Source organism: Chiloscyllium punctatum, chromosome 11 (assembly GCF_047496795.1).
Source record: "Chiloscyllium punctatum isolate Juve2018m chromosome 11, sChiPun1.3, whole genome shotgun sequence".
NCBI lineage: Eukaryota > Metazoa > Chordata > Chondrichthyes > Orectolobiformes > Hemiscylliidae > Chiloscyllium > Chiloscyllium punctatum.
Window position 1 is genome coordinate 11,906,539 of NC_092749.1, and position 19,887 is coordinate 11,926,425.

The window sequence follows — 19,887 nt, forward strand, 5'->3', positions numbered from 1 at the left end:
GCGGTGGCAGTTGGATATGAAGAGATCGAGGGCGGGTAAGAGGCCAGCACGGGGTGTCCAGGTGGATGGGGTGTGTTGGAGGGGGAGAAGGGGTCATCAGAGGGTGGGCGAGAGTCCTGGTTGAAGAAGTAGGTGCGGAGGCGAAGGCAGAGGAAGAAATGCTTGATGTCTGGCCGCGTGTCGAACTCATTGATCCGGGAGCGTAGGGGGATGAAGGTGAGTCCTCTGCTGAGGACTGATTGTTCATCCTCAGAGAGGGGGAGGTCTGGAGGGATGGTGAAAATACGGCAGGGCTGGGAGCTAGGACCTGGTGTGGGGCTGGAGCTGGGAGTGGGGGTGGAGTTAGGCATGGGGGTGGAGAAGGTCATGGGGGCGGAGATTAACGTGGGGTCGGAGATTAACGTGGGGGCGGAGATTAACATGGGGTCGGAGATTAACGTGGGGCGGAGATGGACATGGGGGTGGAGATCAACTTGGGAGTGGCGTAGCATGCAGAGTGGTCTTTGTGCAGGCAAGTGACGTCACTGGGGGTGGAGGTCACTGCGTCGACTGCCACTCTGGGGACGGAAGTGGCGCGCCGGGCAGAAATGGCGCTGGTCCCGGTAGCCGTGGATCCCGCGGCAGCCCTGTATCTGTCGCCGATGGTCTTCCTGGTGATCGTGGAGGCGGTTGTCTGGGCGGCGATCGTGGAGGCTGCATGGTCAGTGATGGCTGTTGTCCGTGCGGTGGTTGGGGCGGAAGTGACGTCACCGTTCACCGCGGCGGTGATGGCTGCAGCGGCTGCGTGGGCAATGGCGCCTGAGTGGTTCCAGAGGTCACAAGAAGGTTCAGGAATGGTCGAGGAAACCAGAGTATGGGGGTGAGTACATGAAAGCTTTTTGAATGTAGTTTTCTCCAGCTTCCTCATTTCCCCTCCCCCCACCTGATCTCAGTCCCAACCCCCAGATTCAGCACCGCCCACTTGACCTGCAGTCTTCTTCCTGACCTCTCCACCCCGCATCCTCTCAGGCCTATCACCCTCACCCTCACCTCCTTCCACCTATCGTATTCGCAGCACCCCTCCCCCAAATTCCGCCCCCCCCCCACCTTTTATCTCAGCCCGCTTGGCACACCAGCCTCATTCCTGAAGAAGGGCTTATGCCCAAAAGGTCGATTTTCCTGCTCCTCTGATGCTGACTGACCTGCTGCGCTTTTCCAGCATCACACTTTTCAACCCCTTCTCTTCATCGCCTGGTTGACCAATAGGGTACGGTGAAGAGGATCAACTTTGGAGGACCCTCCCTAATAAGTTCTGATGTGTCAGTTGTAAGGCTTTGCACACTGAGATACTAAAGGTAGAGGTCATGTGTGTGTGTGTCTGTTCATGTGCGACTGTATGTGTCGGTCTGTGTGCGTGTGTGTGTGTCTGTGTGTTTCTTTATGTGCCTCTCTGTGTGTGCGTCTGTGCATGTGTCTGTGCATGCGTGTGTGTATGTTTCTGTGTATGCATCTGTGCATGTGTGTGTCTGTGCGTGTGCACCTGTATCTGTCTGTGTGCGTGTGTTTATGCGCGTGTGTGTGAGTCTGTGTGTTTCTGTATGTGCCTCTGTGTGCACGTCTGTGCATGTGTCTATGCATGTGTGTATATGTTTCTGTATGTGCATCTGTGCATGTGTCTGTGTGTGTGTCTATGGATCTGCGTGTGTGCGTATGTGCATCTGTGTGTATGACTGTGCGTGTGTGTCTGTATGTGCGCCTGTGTGTGTGCATCTGTGCATGCTTGTATCTGTTCATGTCTGTTTGTATTTGTGTGCATGTGCCTTGGGGTTTTGTGTGTGTGTATGTGTGTGTGTGTGTGTGTGTCTGTGATTTCGCCATTTTAAATATTTATCCAACTCACTGTTAAAAGTAATTTAACTTGATTCCATGTCCCTTTCAGACAATACATTCCAGTTCACAAAGACTTGCTGCAAAATAAAGATTTGTATTATATCTTGGGTTATCTTGCCAATTGTTTTAAATCCTTTTCCTCTTAAAAGTAGAGGACACAAGTTTAAGATGAGAAGGGAAAGATTTAAAAGGGACCTGAAAGGCAACTTTTTCACTCAGATGGTGGTGCCAGAGGAAGTGTTGGAGGTTGGTACAATTACAATATTTAAAAGCTATCTGGATGGGTAAGTGAATAGGAAGAGTTTAAAGTTAAAAATCACACAACACCAGGTTATAGTCCAACAGGTTTAATTGAAAGCACACTAGCTTTCGGAGTGACAGTCCTTCACTACCACCTGATGAAGGAGCGACGTTCCGAAAGCTAGTGCTTCCAATTAAACCTGTTGGACTACAACCTGGTGTTGTGTGATTTTTAACTTTGTACACCCCAGTCCAACACCGGCATCTCCAAATCAGGAAGAGTTTGGAGGGCTATGGGCCAAGTGCTGGCAAATAGGACTAGATTGGTTTAGGATACCTGGTCAGTGTGGACAAGTCAGACCAAAGGGTCTGTTTCCATGCTGTGCAGCTCTATGACTCCATGATTTTATTGATGGCCTTGTCAATGGTAACCGTCCCTTCTAACTGACTCTGTACTATGGGAAGATCGGACTCAGCCCTCTGAGGAAGTGCCCAAGGAAGGGAAGGTGTTAAAAGCTGTTATGTCACACTCGGCATTACTTCTGAGCATCAGAACATTCCACAGTTTAGTTCAGGAAGTCAATAATATCTACAATCTGGATTCATGGAACAAAAACACCTGGGAGAATTCAGAATGCCAAGTCATAAATATAAGATAGTCATCAATAAATCCAGTAAGGAATTCAAGTGAGATCCTCTTTATGGAGTGAATGGTTAGAATTGAGTACTGAGCAGTTGAGCAAACATTATAGATGTATTTAAGGGATGTTCAACAAGCAAATTACAGAAAAAAAGAGGAATAACAGAATGTGCTGACAGGGTGGAATGAAGTGGAGGAGCTATCTCTTGTCTGGGTCGTGGTCATGGGTTAGAAATCCAGAGCCCCAGGCTAATGTTCAAACAGAATCCCAACAGGGCAAATGGTGAAGTTTGAATTCGCCATTCATTCGAAGGAAAACCTCTGATTCACTAATGTCTGGTAGACTTCCCTAAATGTGACTCCAGACCCACAGCGATGTTGACTCTTTATTCCCCTCTGGTCTCTGAGGTGGGAACAGCACTTGCTTATTGTATCCAGATTATGCTTCAGGTGAAGCACCCAGTCTTCACCTTCTCAGTCCATAACACTCTGGATACTCAGATAGCCAGGTCAGACTGAGACTCAGGCAACTCAGTGGGCAATAGCATAGAACATAGAACAGTACAGCACAGAACAGGCCCTTCAGCCTATGATGTTGTGCCGACCACTGATCCTCATGTATGCACCCTCGAATTTCTGTGACCCTATGCATGTCCAGTAGTCTCTTAAATGTCCCCAATGACCTCGCTTCCACAACTGCTGCTGGCAATGCATTCAATGCTCTCACAACTCTCTGTGTAAAGAACCCACCTCTGATATCCTCTCTATACTTTCCTCCAACCAGCATAAAACTATGACCCCTCGTGTTAGTCATTTCTGCCCTGGGAAATAGTCTCTGGCTATCGACTCTGTCTATGCCTCCCATTATCTTGTATACCTCAATTAGGTCCCCTCTCCTCCTCCTTTTCTCCAATGATAAAAGTCCGAGCTCAGTCAACCTCTCTTCATAAGATAAGCCCTCCAGTCCAGGCAGCATCCTGGTAAACCTCCTCTGAACCCTCTCCAAAGCATCCACATCTTTCCTATAATAGGTGACCAGAACTGGACGCAGTAGTCCAAGTGCGGTCTAACCAAAGTTTTATTGAGCTGCAATACTCGAGACAGACTTTTCAATCACTGAACAAACTGTTGCATGATAAGATGGAAGGTTACCACTGAAGGCCCAGGACTCTCATCATCTCAGACATTGGAAGTGCTATGTTCATAAAGATATGTGTGAACATTTCTACATGATGGTGTGAGGTTTGCCTCTCACAGGGTATTTTACTTGATGCAGCAATGAATGTGGTATCTCCAATAATATTTGGAAAAATGGGACATGGGCATCGCTGACTGGGCCCAGCATTTATTGCTTGTCCCCAGTTGCCCATTCAGAAGGTGGGAGTGAGGTGCCCTCTTGAACCTGTGCAGTCCATGTGCTGCAGGTCGACCCACAATGTCCTTTGGGAGAGAATTCCAGGATTGTGACCCAGTGACGGTGAAGGAACAGTGATATATTTCCAAGTCAGGACAGTGAGTGGTTTGGAGGGGAACTTGCAAGTGGTGGTCTTCCAGTGTGCACATTGCCCTTCTGTTTCTAGGTGGTAATGACGTAGTTTTGGAAGGTACCATTGATGAAGCTTTGGTGAGTTGTTCCAGTGCACCTCATAGATAGTACATATGGCTGCATTGGTGGTGGAAAGGGTGGATGTTTGTGAATGTGATGCCAATCAAGCAGGCTGCTTTGTTCTGGATGGTATCAAGCTTCTTGAGTGCTGTTGGGGCTGCACCCATCCAGGGCAAGTGGAGAGTATTCCAACACACTCCAGACTTATACCTTGTAGATGGTGGATTAGTGGTGTTGGAAGAGCACAGAGCTTCAGGCAGCATCCAAGGAGCAGCGAAATCGACGTTTCGGGCAAAAGCCCTTCATCAGGAATAAAGGCAGAGAGTCTGAAGTGTGGAGAAATAAGCTAGAGGAGGGTGGGGGTGGGGAGAGAGTAGCATAGAGTACAATAGGTGAGTAGGGGGGAGGATGAAGGTGATAGGCCAGGGAGGAGAGGGTGGAGTGGATAGGTAGGTAGGACAAGTCATGGGGACAGTGCTGAGCCGGAAGTTTGGAACTGGGGTGGACTTCAACAGTTTCCTCATTTCCCCTTCCCCCACCTCATCCTAGTTCCAAACGTCCAGCTCAGCACTGCCCCAATGACTTGTCCGGACTTGTCCGACCTGCCTATCTCCTTTTCCACCTATCCACTCCACCATCTCCTCCCTGGCCGATCACCTTCATTCCCCCCCGCCCTCCCCCACTCACCTATTGTACTCTATGCTACTTTCTCCCCACCCCCACCCTCCTCTAGCTTATCTCTCTACACTTCAGGCTCACTGCCTTTATTCCTGATGAAGGGCTTTTGCCCAAAACGTCGATTTCGCTGCTCCTTGGATGCTGCCTGAACTGCTGTGCTCTTCCAGCACCACTAATCCAGAATCTGATTTCCAGCATCTGCAGTCATTGTTTTTACCACCTTGTAGATGGTGGACAGGATTTGGAGTCAGGAGGATTGTGTGTGTGTGTGTGTGTGTTTGTCTGTGTTTGTGTGTGTGTTTGTGTGTGTAACACACAGAGAAAACAAGGTTTCAGTAAACCATGAAGCCACTTTTTCCTCGAGAGAGAGGGAGAATCTGATGATGAATTACAACCTGAAGGTCATTGTGCCCCAGGGTTTAAGTACTGAACCCTCACTGCTGGCCCCTCTCAACATCATACACCAGCCCTCCAACCAACTGTGCCAAGATCAATAGGCTTAACATACCTCACCTGCATTCAAGAGCTTTTGAATATGCTGACTCACAAAGAGTTATGTCCTATCATTTCAATACCTACGTGTCCCTGGTATGACATGGACATGATACCTTAGCCTAAAGCTTTGGCATTTGGACGGGTTTGCCCTTGGAAGTAGGTTGTCATGATAAACCAAATTTGCCTCTCTCTGGCCAGACTGGACAAACCTTCTCAGGGACTTGTTTAGTTCTATCAGGCAACCCCTGTATAATGACCTTTTGCAACTTTTGTACTTCCTCATCGTTGGCAGTGACTGATTGCAAATGTTCATATTAACTCTGTTTCTCTCTCCTCAGCTGCTTGATGGACTCGAAAGGGCATCATCTGTACTGTCTGATACTGTGATTCAATACCTACTCGGTTTCTCCAGCACCCATGTTATTTCAGTTTTGTTTGAGATGATTAATGTTGATGCATTGAAGGGGAAGCCTGTTGAAACCAGAGGAGAGAAGTGGAAGGAGATTGATGGGATTACATGGGGATGGTTTGGAGGAAGTTTGAGTGGAACATAGATACAGTAATCACTATTTGGACCAACTGGTTGGTTCCTGCGTATAACTTAATCTGTAATTCCATATATTTGAAGTCCAGTTTCGAGTGATATGAGCTGATGGAACAGTGTCATGTTTCCAGGTAAACTGTTTGAGTTTAGAACAAACTAATACAGAAAAGCTTGTGTAACAAATCAACTCTGCCAAGTGATCTCTTCACCCTTCAGGCTCTCTGCCTGTATTCCTGATGAAGGGCTTTTGCCGGAAACGTCGATTTTATTGTTCCTCGGATGCTGCCTGACCTGCCGTGCTCTTCCAGCACCACTAATCCAGAAGTGTACTATGTGTTTATGCAGAGAGTGGCTCCTATTATAAATGACATTTGTGATGCCAGGTTGGGAGTTAAGGAGGTGCCAATATTAGCAGACTGGCACTTCAACAGAAGCAGCATATACCAGGCACAAGGCACACCTGAAACCATTGCCTCTTGTTTCCACTGCAGGATCTGATGCCACTTAATACGTTTACGATTATGAGTCACGATGCCTACACACACAAAAGCATCTCACAGCAGAAAGAGCTTCACTCACTACCCACTGCCAACACAGTCTCATGAGGTGCAATGGGAAAGAGACATGCTAAGAACCGTTTAAGCAAGCAAACGTAAAAAGTGTTCCTCACGTCTTTATTCCCCTTGCATGTTTGATTGCATGAGGCTGGATGGAATGAACAAGCAACAGTTGGAGCCAGCCAACTTGCTACATACACAGCGTTGACAGACAATATAAAGCAGGGGAGTAACAAAAACAATGAGACAACTGAATGAGTCACAGATTCCGACTTTCATCTGAGCTCTTAGCATCAAGGTAAATAAGATAGCTTTCAACATTTTGCCAAACTTGGTAACGCAACGTACTCAGCATTCAGTTTAAAAAGCAAAATCCATGGGTAAGTGGTGAGTATCAATTTTCTGATTCCTGTTCAGCTTTTTTAAATGCATATGTTTTTTTTAGAATTTACCTACCTCTCTTCTTTTGTACCTCATGAGGCAATAACTGATCTACCCACACAGTCGTTGGTATTTGGCAGAGTGCCATGGGGATTCAATATGGTGCCACACAACAAACACAAGGGAAACTTACAGCTCAGGGAAAAAGAAAGGGGACAGTACCAACATGGATGCAAAATTGGTGGAGTGATAGGAAACAGAGAGCGATGGTCAACGAAAATTTTTGTTTGGCACGCTTGCCTTCGTTGGTCAGAGCATCGAGTATAGGAGTTAAGATGTTATGTTGAGGTTGTACAGTGTGGAGGTGCCGGTGTTGGACTGGGGTGGACAGAGTTAAAAAGCATACAATGTCAAGTTATAGTCCAACAAGCTTGTTTGGAGGTACAAGCTTTCAGAGCATTGCTCCTTTGTCTAGCTACCTGATGAAGGAACAGCACTCTGAAAGCTAGTGCTTCCAAATAAACCTGTTGGACTTTAACCTGGTGTTGTGTTCCTTTTAACTTTGACATTGTGCAAGACATTGGTGAGGCTACTTTTGGAGTCACCCTGCTAAAGGAAGAATATTACTACATTGGAAAGGGTGCAGAAAAGAATTTTCCTTGGGTCCACAGGAAATAACATCACAGCCCAAGGAAACTGAAACACATAAATTAAAAGCAGGACATGCCACCAGTGCTTAATCCGAAGACTCACTGATGACGTTACCTAGTATGGTGATGAAATATCTGAAACCAAACCTTCCAGCTCAGCGAGTAAACCTACATCCATATATTAAGGATTCTGGTGTTCAGGGGACATTTTCAACGTTTGAGTGCAACACAAGACTTGGAAGAACAGTGTGGAACTTCACAAAGACATTGTCAGAAATTGCTGCAAAAACGCAGCGTCTGAGGAGATCCAGTGACCCTTGTTCAGAGCTGGATCTGAAATATTAACTCTGCTTTCCCTCCATAGGTGCTGTCAGTTTCTCCAGCAATTTCTGTTTTTGTTTCTGATTTCCATTTTTTGTTTTCTTTTCATTCGGAAATTCATTGATAAGCTGTTGGAACAAACACAGCGAATTCTGGAGAAACTCAGCAGGTCTGGCCACATCTATAGAGAGAGAAACCATGGCTTACTATGATGAGTCTGATCGGACTCTTCTCCAGCATAGTCTGTGTTGGTTTCAGATTTCCAGCACCCACAGTGATCGTGAATAAATTCCTCATCAAGCAGTTCCTTCAGGTAGGTAAAAACAATGACTGCAGATGCTGGAAACCAGATTCTGGATTAGTGGTGCTGGAAGAGCACAGCAGATCAGGAAGCATCCATGGAGCAGCGAAATCGACGTTTTGGGCAAAAGGGCTTTTGCCTGAAACGTCGATTTCACTGCTCCTTGGATGCTGCCTGAACTGCTGTGCTCTTCCAGCACCACTAATCCAGTCTCCTCAGGTGTCTGGTGTCAGATACATGAATGACGAAGGGCCACTATGGGTGACCTGAAACACTAACTCTAATTTCTCTCCAGATCTGCTGCCAGACTTGGTGAATTTTTTTCAGGAATGTCTACTTTTGTTTCTGATTTCCAGCATCCACAGATCTTTCGGTTTTCGCACAAATAATGTGTCCCACTTTGCGGAGACACTTGCGAGTAATTTTTTTATTCCCCAGTGTAGGGGAGCCCAAAACGAGAGGGCATAGGTTAAACATGAGAAGGGAAAGGTTTATAACGGACCTTAGGGGCAACCTTTTCACGCAGAGGGTGGTGCGTGTATAGAATGAGCTGTCAGAGGAAGTGATGGAGGTTTGGACAATTACAACATTTAAAAGGCAACTGGATGGGTACATGAATAGTAAGGATTTAGAGGGATATGGGCCAAATGTTGGCAAATGAGACTAGATTAATTTGGAACGTTTAGTTGGCATAGACAAGTTGGACTGAAGGGTCTGTTTCCGTGTTGTACAATTCTATGACTCTATAATTGACATCACAATGCTGCAGATGTTGGCTTGGGAGAGGACCCTTCCATTGGACTGTATTTCATGCCACCAAATTTGGAGGACCTTGCACAGCCACTGCTTCTTGAACTTGTTGAGCACTTTAAGAAGCTTGCTGTCGGGTGCTCAGATAGTTTGGGAGCTTAGTGTCATGATCCTGTTCCTCAAATACTCTTTTCCTTATTCAGTCCAAGTTTATGCTGGCCCATCCAAGATGATGATGAATTTTGACATCTATATGTCTGACATCCATTGAAAGGGTGTGGAAAAAGGGTGGGCGGCACGGTGGCACAGTGGTTAGCACTGCTGCCTCACAGCGCCTGAGACCCGGGTTCAATTCCCGCCTCAGGCGACTGACTGTGTGGAGTTTGCACGTTCTCCCCGTGTCTGCGTGGGTTTCCTCCGGGTGCTCCGGTTTCCTCCCACAGTCCAAAGATGTGCAGGCCAGGTGAATTGGCCATGCTAAATTGCCCATAGTGTTAGGTAAGGGGTAAATGTAGATGTAGGGGTATGGGTGGGTTACGCTTCGGCGGGGCGGTGTGGACTTGTTGGGCCGAAGGGCCTGTTTCCACACTGTAAGTAATCTAATCTAAAAATTGGTCAGGATCTCATTGCCGTCAGTGAGTGAGGAGAGATGTTGTGTTGATGGAGCTGGAGGTTCGAAGAGATTCTTAGCTTCCCCACTGTTGGGTGAAAGTCCCATGTCCTGTGCTTGAGAGTTAGAGACAACAATAAGATGGAGTTCAGTTTGTGAGTGAAGGAACCTATGATGTTCACAGCTTAACAATCCACAAAAAAAAACACATGGACAACTCCACACGGTCGTTCTCAACCTCACAACCACCTTGAACTCTTTCGATCACATAAGCTTCTGGAACATCTCCTCAAATGTGTCTTTCCTCAGCCATCACTATCATCCGCATAATCTACAATGACATTTTTGATGTGATCCTCATCAATGGAGCTTCGGTGAAGACTGAAGTCAAACAAAGCACTATTTCCCCACTTTTCTGCCAACAAACTCATCTCACTTCCAGCAAGTTACCCACTGGGCAAGGCATGAATCTACAGAAACTGTTCGATCTATTCTGTCTTTGATTCAAAACCAAAATCACTCCAACCTCAGTCACTGAGTGATCGCCTGACAGTTGTGTGTGATGCAGTTGTTATGGACCAGACCAGATCCCCTCAAACTATTTTGAGAAGGGAGCCCAGACCAGAACTTTTTCTTATTGTAATGGCAGATGTGAAGTGGGTGTTCCAGGTGTGATGCAGCTGGTCAAACCACTCAGCTTTAAGCAAATCAAAATTTATTTAAACACAACAGTTGAAACACAAAAAGAAAATGGAATTTAGAATAAATTAACTATTGGAAAACTTGACCAGCTCAATACAGTAACTATTACTAATAAATTACTCCAATTTAGTAACATCCCATAAACACACCCCTTGGCAAAAAGGTAAATCCAAAAACAGATTCTTACAGGCAGGAGAGAACAACATCCAGAGAGCGATCACAGAAGAAAATCAGAGGAATTCTTTCCTGAAGTTTGCATCTCTCCTGGAATCACACACAGAGTCATAGAGATGTACAGCACAGAAACAGACCCTTTGGTCCAACTTGTCCATGCCAACCAGATATTCTAACCTAATCTAGACCCATTTGCCAGCACTTGGCCCATATCCCTCTAAATTCTTCCTAGTTGTACACCCATCCAGATGCCTTTTCAATGCTGCAATTGTACCAAGGGTCCCAGGTTCGATTCTAGCCTCGGACAACTCTCTGTGTGGAGTTTGCACATTCTCCCCGTGTCTGCGTGGGTTTCCTCCGAGTGCTCCGGTTTCCTCCCACAGTCCAAATATGTGCAGGTCAGGTGAATTGGCCATGCTAAATTGCCCCTAGTGTTAGGTGCATTAGGGAAATGGGTCTGGGTGGTTACTCTTCGGAGGGTCGGTGTGGACTGGTTGGGCTGAAGGTCCTGTTTCCACACTGTAGGGAATCTAATCTAATCTAAACCTTCACCACTTCCTCTGGCAGCTCATTCTATACATGCACCACCCTGTGCATGAAAACATTTCCCCTTAGGTCTCTTGTGACTGCTACAGCTAAAAACAAACTAGAAGAAGCCTGATCTGGGAGAACTGGCCACTCCCCTTCCATTGCTGAACGAGACACTTCGTCATCTTACGACCACCTTTCAAAAAAAAATCAAGGACAGAATAACCTGCTTAAAGTGACAGCATTGTCACACAATATGATTGGCAACAGAATATTTGACCACGACAGATCATGCTGTTCATATCCAGTATCTATCTATGTCCACAAAGTACAAAGCATTGTTGAGTTGCACTTTGACCTCTGGATTCAGAAGGATGTAAGTTCCCCAGAAGTATTCCTGGGACTTGAGTCCAAACACTTCACCACATGCAGGGCAGATAGAGTGCTGCATTACTAAAGGTAGAGACCAAGGCCCTGTCTATCTTCTCAGTCTGTTAACATAGAACATAAAACAGTACAGCACAATACAGGCCCTTCAGCCCTGATGTTGTACCAGCATTTTATCCTACTTTAAGATCAGACTAACCTACATACCCTTCATTGTACTATCATCCATGTGCCTATCCAAGATTCACTTACATGACCATAATGTACTACCACTGCTAAAGTCTAGAGGAATATTTTGAAGGAAAGCAGGAGATTTCTCCTGCTGTCCTGACTTATGATCAATATCGATTCCTCGACAAACATCATCAAAATGGATTCTCAGGTCATTATCACATTATGGGATCATGCTGTGCATTAATTAACTGGCACATTTCCTCCAATATATCAACAAGAGTTTGTATTCATATGGTACTTTTATGTGCCTCAGAACAGTTCTTAACCAGTGAAGTATTTTTGAAATGCAGGCCAAAATGTAATAGAGCCACATTTTAAAAATATCTAATTGTGGCCAGAAAACGCTTTGGGACATTCTGGGATTATGAAAGGCGACATATGAATGCAAGGTTTTTGTTTGTTATGGTTTTATAGACTACCAGATAAATAAAGAACATATTTGGAATGAATAGACTTTCCTTCATGGAAGACTTAAAGTGGATTAACACAATTTCCATGCCCAAATCTGTTCCTTTCGAGCCATCGAGTTATAGTCATACCACATAAAAAGAGGCCTTTTGGCCCACCATATCAATGCAGACCAATAAATACCAAGCTACACTAATCCCACTTACCTGCAGTTCACCCATAGCCTGTTATGCCCTGGCATTTTAAGTGATATTGAAATTGGCCTTTCCCCAATTTAGATACAACTTTTGTCAGGGGAAAATGTCGCGTGGGATACTCTTCAGAGGGTCAGTGTGGACTGGTTGGGCCGAAGGGCCTGTTTCTGCACTGCAGAGATTCTAATTTTTGCATTAGCCTTATTACTTTCCGTAATGACTTTGAAACTTATAGAGTTTATGGTCACAATACCCAAAATGCTTGTCCACTGGCACTCAATCACTTGACCAGTTTCATTCCCTCGGATTAGGTTTAACACCGTCCCGTCTCTAGTTGGACTATCTATGTCCTGGCACAGAAAGCTCGTCTGGATGTATTTTAAACATTCCACCCCACCTGATCCTTTCATACTTTGATGAGAGGAACCTGGTGTTGTGTGATCTTTAACTTTGTACATCCCAGTCCAACACCGGCACCTCCAAATCTTGTGGAACAGAATGAAAGCAAGGTGAGCCTGAATTTTGAGTTTTCACTTGCTGTCGCATTCTGTGACTATTAATCTCGGCAAGATTTCTCCTTCTGCATATTCATGAAAATGTGATCTCAGGAAGTTGCTTCATTTTTGAACTGATAGTAAAGCTCTCTCGACAGTGTACTCATCAAACCCTCTCCAAACAGGTACAGCAAGGGGTTAGATGCAGAGTAAAGCTCCTTCTACTCTTTTAAACTGAAAGTAAAGCTTCCTCAACCAGTGGGTTTCAAAACTTAGTTACTTAGCTGACATCCTGCTGAAAGACAGAGCATGTTTGAGGGACTGAATGGTTAGTTTCTATAATCCAGTGTTCCTTATCATGTTACTGACATACTACTACTTTACGACTTACAGCATATGAGTTATCATAAAACAAAGGTTCTTAAAGAGTCTAAAATTTCTCTCTGCATGCACTTTAACAGTCATTGGTCATTGAGAGAGCAGGACAGGGAATCCCTGACTTACAAATGTTTGTAGTTACAAATGTGATCCCATACAGGAATGTAATTTTAAAGACTCAACACTCCAACATTTCTTGCACTTCCTGTACTGACTTTATATTGACCTGCCTTGAGTTCTGACTTGCATCTAAATTGACTTGCAAATGGACTCCAGAACAGGACCCGTCTGTAACCTGGGGACTGCCTGTAAACAAATTCGACGGCACTGTTGATAGGGAAACAAGGAGCAAAGAGGTGGTTATAGAACACTAGGTAGGCCTCAGCTGGATAATTACATTTAGTTCTGGCCACCACATGTTAGGAAAGATGTGGAGACTTTAGAGATGGTAAGAAAAAGATTCCCAAGAATAGTGCTAGGGATGAGAAACATCAGTTACTTGGAAAACGTTGGAGAAAGCAGGACTGGAAATTAGTTCTCCTGGATTAGAGTTAAGGACACTACACAGAGTTGAGGACAATGTACCTCAGAGGCTCTTAAGTGCAGACTTCTTTTCATCACATGACTCCTTGGTATTGTTATTATTGCCACTTTAGGGCATTGCATGGACCCATTGCAACTTTGTAAGGTCAACAGAAAATACTGACATTTCTAATTAACCTGTTCAGAGAAACAATTACAAAGTTGGAGCAGCTAGGATTTGAACCCAGGTCTCAGGTATCCTGAGTCAGAGGGAGGTACTGTACTACTGCACCACAAGAGCCTTCAACAGATACTGTAGGTTCACAATAATTACTTAAAGCAGGAGACTGTTGCCTTGGTAAATAAATCAATCAAACTGGATGTTAATGCTGTTGCACCTGGAGTTAATTCTAAATTTGAACAAGAGCAGAAAATGGCAGTTTTGAACTTATTTCCTGTTGTAATAATTTCAAGAGTGTAATTTGACAGGCCGTATCAACTTGGTTTATGTTGCCTCGATTAGATGTAGCAGAAAAATATCTAGAATTAAGAATCTAATGATGGCCATGAATCCATTGTCAAATGCTGGGAAACCCCATTTGGGTCACTAATGTCCTTTAGGGAAGGAAACTGCCATCCTTACCTGGTCTGGCTTCATGTGACCCCAGACCCACAGCAATGTGGTTGACCATTCACAAACCTCTGGACAGTTAGGGGTGGGCAATAAATGCTGGGATGACTAGTGAATGGTTTATTTACCAACAAAACAGTCTCTTGCTTTAAATAATATTGTGAACCTACAGTATCTGTTGAAGTCTCTTGTGGTGCAGTGATACTGTACCTCCCCCTAAGCCATGATACCTGAGACCTGGGGTCAAACCCTGGTTGCTCCAGTGCTATGTAATAGTTTCTCTGACCAGGTAATGAGAAATGTCAGCATTTTCTGTTGGCCTTACAAAGTTACAATGGGTCCACATCCCTTGAATGACAACTAAAAGTTAAATTGGAGAGACATTTTGCATACTGTGATAAAATCTTCAACTTTTATGTTGACTCTGGGAGCAGCAGATAACTCATGTCCTATAAAATGAGTGCTAATTAAGCAATACTTGCTGTCCACACTTCCTGTTGTCTGTGAATCCGAAAGGGTTAACACTGAGGAGTTCCATAATCACTGCCCTCTAAGCTAATTTCCCATGAACTTGTGTGTAGAGCAATTTAGGATCTGAAAGGAACAATGGCGATCATCCCAGTGTAACCTGTAACATGCCATAAGCAATATCTTGTTAATTATGAGAAATTGCTCAATAGACCCAGAAGGGGAAATTCTTCTACCACACTAGATCAAGCAGACCATATATTTTCTGATATTTAGAGAGAATATTGATGAAACCTTCACTAGTGGGCAGTATTTTATGTAGTCTAGTGAGCTGGCATCTAATACAGCAGTAGCTACAATTACATTGCCTCTACAATATATATCAGTGCTAAGATTTCACATTCACTTTTGCACACATCTCCACCATTATTTTTTAACACCTATTAATATTTAAATTAAAACTTATAGTGTTTCTTTTAAAATGCTTAAACATTTACTTCATTTTCTTTGTTTAGAATAGGCTTTCTTTTTAAGCCTGGTTTTCTGCTCTCTGCACAGTCAGAGATGGCAGATTTTGTGGTTTTAATGAGAACAGAAGCTCATTTCCCAAAAGCCTGGAGAAGTTTCTGGTTGCAGACTGACAATAATTAAATCCTAGTCAAAACTGTGGGATCGAATACCACTCCACGGTTTCACCACATAATCTGGGCTGGTGCTTAAAAGCGGACGGCTTTGTACATTGTTCAAGATGCTGGCAACGTCAGGAGAAACACATAATCTGTTCAGAGTTGAGCATCAAGTGTTCCCAGTAATGGCATGGGGGAACCATAATAAGACCATAAGACACAGGAATAGGCTCCTTGAGACTGCTCCAAAGTTCAAGAGGACCATGGTTATTCTGGCATTCCTCAAATCCACTTGCCTGCTCTTTCCCCATGAGCTTTGATTCCCTGACCAATCAAGAATTTCAGCCTTAAATATACACAAGGACTGTGTCCTCATAGCTTTCTGTTTCAAAGACCCATAACCCTCTGAGAGCAAATAAAATTCCTCCTCATCTCAGTCTTAAATTGGTGCCCCATTATTCTAAGACTATGCCTCCCTGGTGTTGGACTCCCCCATGAGGGGAAACATCCTCTCAGCCTTTACCCTGTCAAGTCCCCGAAGAATCCTGTACACTTTGATGAGATCACATCTCACTCTTTGAAACTCCAGTGACTAGAGTCCTAACCTGTTTAACCTTTGCTTATAAGACAATCCCTCCATACCCAGGATCATCCTAGTGAATCTCCTCTGAACTGCCTCCAAATAAACAATATCTTTCCTTAAATAAGAGGACCAAAGCTGCCCATGGTACTCCGGCTGTGGTCTCCCCAGCACCTTGTACAGTTGCAGTAAGACTTCCCCTTCTCTTATACTCCAACCCCTTGAAATAATCCCCTTCCTAATACCCCACTGCCCCTATGTGCTCGCTTCCTGTGATTTGTGAACAAGTTCCCCCCAAATTCCTTGGTGTTGCAGCTTTCTGCAGTTTCTCTCCATAGCATAATGGAGAGGATCGACTGGTAATCAGAAGACGTTCACCTAAAGCCGACCCTCACAGCTGGAATATGAATAAACATAAAATCGATAAACCTGGTTGAAAGAAGCTGATATTACAGTAACAGTGGGGGAGTGGTCTTGTGGAGCATTAGTGGCAACGTGGAAGTGTCGGGTTCAAGTCCTACCCCAGGAGTTGTTGCTTCCAAGGAACATGTATTCATTACACAGCCAACCAGATTGGTATCACCCCGCAAATCCTTCCAACACATGCTATTCCTGATGCCTACCTATTGCCTTCCAAGCTATCTCCCCCCAGCCCCACCCACCATCCTATTTATCTCGCAGCCCCCTTCCCCCAACTCACGCACCGACATTCCTGATGAAGGGCTTTTGCCCGAAACGTCAATTCTCCTGCTCCTCAGATGCTACCAGACCTGATGCGCTTTTCCAGCACCACACTCTCAACACCACACACTAATGGCAGGCAGTAAGGGTAGGAAGATTTCTGGTCAGGCACACAATGGAAATTGGAGCCCCCACTCTCACCGTCCCTAACTGCGCTCTCCAGCATGCGTGTAATAACATCTTGTTGGTTACTCGAGACTTTTCTATAGACCCTAATCACTGGATTCATTCCAGAGGTGAAGAGTCTGGTTTATGAGGAGCAAGTGAGCAGTTTAGGCTTATATTCTATGGAGTTTAGCAGACTGAGGGGAGATCTCAGCAATTTGTTAAGTGTGTACAAGACAATTTTCTGATTCAGTATGTGGATGTACCTACTAGAGAAGGAGCAAAACCTGACCTGTTCTTGGGAAATAAGGCTGGGCAGGTGACTGAGGATTCAGTGGGGGAGCACTTTGGGGCCAGCGAACATAATTCTATCAGGTTTAAAATAGTGATGGAAAAGGATAGACCAGATCTAAAAGTTGAAGTTCTAAATTAGAGAAAGGCTAATTTTGACAGTATTAGGCAAGAGCTTTCAAAAGCTGATTGGAGGCAGATGTTCACAGGTAAAGGGACGGCTGGAAAATGGGAGGCCTTCAGAAATGAGATAACAAGAATCCAGAGAAATTATATTCTTGGTAGGGTGAAAGGAAAGGCTGGTAAGTATAGGGAATGCCAGATGACTAAAGAAATTGAGGGTTTGGTTAAGAAAAAGAAGGAAGCAGTTGTCAGGTATAGACAGGATAGATCGAGTGAATCTTTAGAAGAGTATAAAGGCAGAAGGAATATACTTAAGAGGGAAATCAGGAGGGCAAAAAGGGGACATGAGATAGCTTTGGAAAATAGAATTAAGGAGAATCCAAAGGGTTTTTACAAATATATTAAGGACGAAAGGGTAACTAGGGAGAGAATAGGGCCCCTCAAAGATCAGCAAGGCGGCCTTTGTGTGGAGTTGCAGAAAATGAGGAGATACTAACTAGTATTTTGCATCAGTATTTACTGTGGAAAAGGATATGGAAGATATAGACTGTAGGGAAATAGATGGTGACATCTTGCAATATGTCCAGATTACAGAGGAGGAAGTGCTAGATGTCTTGAAATGGTTAAAGGTGGATAAATCCCCAGGACCTGATCAGGTGTACCCGAGAACTCTGTGGGAAGCTAGAGAAGTGATTGCTGGGCCTCTTGCTGAGATATTTGTATCATCGATAGTCACAGGTGAGGTGCCAGAAGACTGGAGATTGGCAAACGTGGTGCCACTGTTTAAGAAGGGCGGTAAAGACAAGCTAGGGAACTATAGCCAGCAAGCCTTACATCAGTGGTGGGCAAGTTGTTGTAGGGAATCCTGAAGGACAGGATGTACATGTATTTGGAAAGGCAAGGACTGATTAGGGATAGTCAACATGGCTTTGTGCGTGGGAAATCATGTCTCACAAACTTGATTGAGTTTTTTGAAGAAGTAACAAAGAGGATTGATGAGGGCAGAGTGGTAGATGTGATCTATGTGGACTTCAGTAAGGCGTTCGATAAGGTTCCCCATGGGAGACAGGTTAGCAAGGTTAGATCTCATGGAATACAGGGAGAACTAGCCATTTGGATACAGAACTGGCTCAAAGGTAGAAGACAGAGGGTGGTGGTGGAGGGTTGTTTTTCAGATTGGAGGCCTGTGATCAGTGGAGTGTCACAAGGATCTGTGCTGGGTCCTCTACTTTCTGTCATTTACATAAATGATTTGGATGCGAGCATAAGAAGTACAGTCAGTGAGTTTGCAGATAACAACAAAATTGGAGGTGTAGTGGGCAACGAAGAATCTTACCTCAGATTACAACAGGATCTTGACCAGATGGGCCAATGGGCTGAGAAGTAGCAGATGGAGTTTAATTCAAATAAATGCGAGGTGCTGCATTTTGGGAAAGCAAATCTTAGCATCATGTTTACACTTAATCTTAGCAGGACTTATACACTTAATAATAAGGTCCAAGGGAGTGTTGCTGAACAAAGAGACCTTGGAGTGCAGGTTCATAGCTCCTTGAAAGTGGAGTCGCAGGTAGACAAGATAATAAAGAGGGTGTTTGGTATGCTTTCTTTTTTTGGTCGGAGTATTGAGTACAGGAGTTGGGCAGTCATGTTGCGGCTGTACAGGACATTGGTTAGGCCACTGTTGGAATATTGCGTGCAATTCTGGTCTTCTTCCTATCGGAAAGATGTTGGGAAACTTGAAAGGGTTCAGAAAAGATTTACAAGGATGTTGCCAGGGTTGGAGGATCTGAGCTACAGGGAGAGGCTGAACAGGCTGGGGCTGTTTTCCCTGGAGTGTTGGAGGTTGAGGGGTGACTTTATAGAGGTTCATAAAATCATGAGGGGCATGGATAGGATAAATAGACAAAGTCTTTTCCCTGAGGTGGAGAGTCCGGAACTAGAGGGCATAAGTTTAGGGTGAGAAGGGAAAGATATAAAAGAGACCTAAGAGGCAACTTTTTCACACAGAGGGTGGTATGTGTATGGAATGAGCTGCCAGAGGATGTGTTGGAGGCTGGTACAATTGCAACATTTAAGAGGCATTTGGATGGGTATATGAATAGGAAGGGTTTGGAGGGATATGGGCTGGGTGCTGGCAGGTGGGACTAGATTAGGTTGGGATATCTGGTCGGCATGGACAGGTTGGACCGAAGGGTCTGTTTCCATCCTGTACATCTCTATGACTCTATGATGGTATCTCATTGAGGGATATAATATGTTAGAGAGAATTGTCAAGGTTGACGTAAAAAGGATGTTTCCTCAAGTGAGACAATCTAGAATGAGAGGTCCATAGTTTTAGGAAAACGGGTAGCAGATTTAAAACGGAGATGAGGAGAAATTCCTTCTCTCAAAGGTTCATGTGTCTGTGGAATTCGCTTCCCCAGGGTGTGTTACATGCTACGGCATTGAGAAAATTGAAAGAGGAGATAGGTAGATTTTTAATAAGTAATGGGTTGACGGTTCGGGAGTTCAGGCAGGAACAGTGGAGTTCAGGCCATGATGAGATCATCCATGACTATATCAAATGGTCAAGGGGCTGAATGGCCTACTCCTGCTCCTAGGTCTTATGTTTTTATAAAAGAATGTTGCTACAGCATCACGGACTCGCTAGGAAGCTGGT